The sequence below is a fragment of the Crocodylus porosus genome, unplaced genomic scaffold (assembly GCF_001723895.1).
Source record: "Crocodylus porosus isolate Cpor-Errol unplaced genomic scaffold, CroPor_comp1, whole genome shotgun sequence".
NCBI lineage: Eukaryota > Metazoa > Chordata > Crocodylia > Crocodylidae > Crocodylus > Crocodylus porosus.
Genome location: NW_017728914.1, coordinates 28905897 through 28908637, shown reverse-complemented (window position 1 = coordinate 28908637; position 2741 = coordinate 28905897). Strand labels below are relative to the sequence as shown.

The window sequence follows — 2741 nt, the reverse complement described above, 5'->3', positions numbered from 1 at the left end:
AGACAGTGTCAAAAGACTTCCGGAAGTCCAGGAAGACTATATCCACTGCTACCCCTGCATATAATGATTTGGTATCTGATCGTAAAAGGCCACCAGGTTGGTCTGACAGGACCTGCCACTGATGAACCCGTGCTGGTTGCCCCTAAGCATGCAGTCCCCAGCAGTCAAGTGGAACCTAAGCACGGACTGTGAATTTAATAATGGATAATCAATGGCAGTGTGCAAGAGGCTGAAGATGTTGTAAAATTCAGAAGATGTGCTCTTTCTGTGGGACCAACTAAGTGCTTGACTGCAGGACAGGTGTAGGGAGAACCTGCGCAGTACAGTACAGGGAGAATTCACATGTTACAGACATCTTGAAGCATCACACAGAGGGCAGAATTGAGGGATATGGACACGTACATTTGGAGCCATTTCAAAAGTGCAGCAACCAGTACCTCTAATTGTTACTTGTGGATATGCTGGGAATAGCAAAACTACTCTAACTTTAACCCTGGATGAAGCACTGTTAAAGCTGAAGCAGTTTCATTACATATACATCATTCCTAGCTTGTTCATAGATAAAAAAAGTTAGAATCTAACAGGTGCTGTCCCTTTGCAACTCATCTAAATATAAGTACATCCATTCTTAATTTCCCAGTTTCTGGGAGTTTGTTTTGGGGACCTAACCAGATTGCAATGGCACAAGATAAAACCAGTCAAGCTTGCCTCTATACTGTAGTACAAAATGCCATGCCTCCCCCCCCACCCTTTTTTCCCCAAAAGAAACAGAAGTGTACTTGCAAGAGTTAGCGATCAGTTACTGGCAGTTGTCTCAGCTGAAACCTGCATGATGACACTACCATGATTTCATAAAGGTTGCTGTGCAATTCCTACCCACTCTTCCCTGGCTACTATGCACTTTCTTGTAGTGCTTTGAGAAACTAATACTGTGTAGCTGCAAACGTGGCCAGTGAAAGAAATCACAGATTTGGGGTTTATGTCCCCAAATCTTGACAGTGTTCCTACGTGATAGGTTATAACGGGTTTAAGCACGTGAGGGAAGAAGACTGGTGTGTCACTCCTTCCACTGGTCCCAAAACAGGCAGCCCTACTCTGCCACCACTTCTCATGCACTCCCCACCTTAATACACTACCAGCACACAAAGTTGCTCCTTGCCCTCTTCAACCAGTATGTGACATGTTTGTGAGATTTTAGAGCACTTCCCATGCAAAGGCAACTTTCAGAGAGGGACTTCCCACAGAAGAGTCAAGGTTTAGCAAGGTGCAAAAAAGACACTTCACCACAATTCACAGCTAAGTTTCACAGTCGTTAGGGGCTGGAAGGGACCTTACAAGATCACTGGGTCCAGCCCCCCTACATCTGGGTAGGAAAGGCTGCTAGGGTCAGATGACCCCAGCAAGTTGGGTGTCAAAGTGCTTTTTGAAGTGAGCGCCTACCCTGAGGATGGATGCCTTCTGCTGGAAAAACAATAGCTGGAGAGGTATGAGCCATCCCATTCATCTCAGGGGATAAGATTTCCCAGCCACCCCTTTCCAGAGACTTACTCATCCCTCCCATTCTCGGCCCTTACCCCAAGTTGAGCACTATGCTCTTCAAACACACTTTCATGAAATTGTTGTCATTGAATTTGCAGACTAGGATCCCTGAACCCAACGCAGCTACTGCACAAGCAAATAGAGACTCATCACTGAACCAAACAAGCTAAAAGAGGGTAAATTCAGGCTGGACACAAGAAAAAACTTCTTTTCTGTAAGGGTCACCAGAATTGGGAACACGCTCCCAGCAGAAGTAGTGCAGTCGCCATCCTTGGAGGAGTTCAAGATGACGCTGGACAAGCAGTGAGCCCAACAACTTCCTGCCCACCAGCCCTTCGATTGTACGATACTGCAGTTCACCTACAACAGCGCATGTCAGACATCTAGCAGCTCTGAGCCCCCTCGTTAGACACATCCAATTACCGCTTCAGATCCTTACGCAAAAACCATCCGTGTTAAAACCACATCCCAGAGCTGAAACGCATAAAAAAAAAATCAGACCGGCAACACCAAAACATCCGACCTTCGTGACCTGCAGAGCAACAGTAACAGGCACTTATTTTTTCTAAACACCTCATGAACGCCCAGCCCTTCTCCTTTCCTTTCCGAAGAACAATTCAAAGCAAAATAATCATGCACAATGAGGGACTTTGGGAGGTCCAGTCCAGTGGTTCTCAACCTTTTTTGTACCAGGGCCCGTTTGTATGCATCAACAGCCAGCCCGGACCCAGTCAATAGTTTAAGTAGAAGACTGGCTGGCACCCCCCTTACTCCCCGCCCGCACGTGCGGGGCAGGGGCCTGCAAGGGAAAAGCCCCATTCCCCACCTTTTAAAGGAGAAACCCACGTTTAAAGTTTGTTTGCACAGCCCCACAACCCACTGTGGTGTCGCGACCCCCGGGGCTGAGAAGCGCTGCTTCCCTCCGACCATCCCCAGCGACGTCCCAGCCCGGCCGTAGCGCCCCTCGGCGGGGAGCGTCCCCGGCTTCCCGCTGCCCCCGCCTTAAACATGTGCACACATAAGTGGGCAGCCACCGCTGCTGAGCCGGGCCGGGAGCCCAGCGCAGGGCAGGGCCGGGCCAGGCCGCCCAAGGGAAGGGAGGCAGAGCAGGGGCTGAGGTGACGCGGGCAGGGACCCCGGCTCGGCTGCGCCTTGCCCGGCCGGGACCCACCTGCGCGGCTGCCCGGGACACGGCGTCGCCG

At 50.3% G+C, this 2741-nt stretch overlaps 1 protein-coding gene across 4 annotated transcripts in view; it reads right to left on the bottom strand.

Moving 5' to 3' along the window:
- The window catches only part of CUNH5orf24 (chromosome unknown C5orf24 homolog), a 17584-nt gene extending 14849 nt beyond the window's left edge, over window positions 1-2735 (bottom strand). For all 4 annotated transcript variants that reach the window (XM_019535099.1, XM_019535100.1, XM_019535102.1 and 1 more), the window contains exon 1: window positions 2711-2735. The gene's annotated coding sequence lies outside the window, so the exon portion shown is untranslated. The remainder of the gene's footprint in view (window positions 1-2710) is intronic.
- Between the last annotated feature and the right edge of the window lie 6 nt (window positions 2736-2741).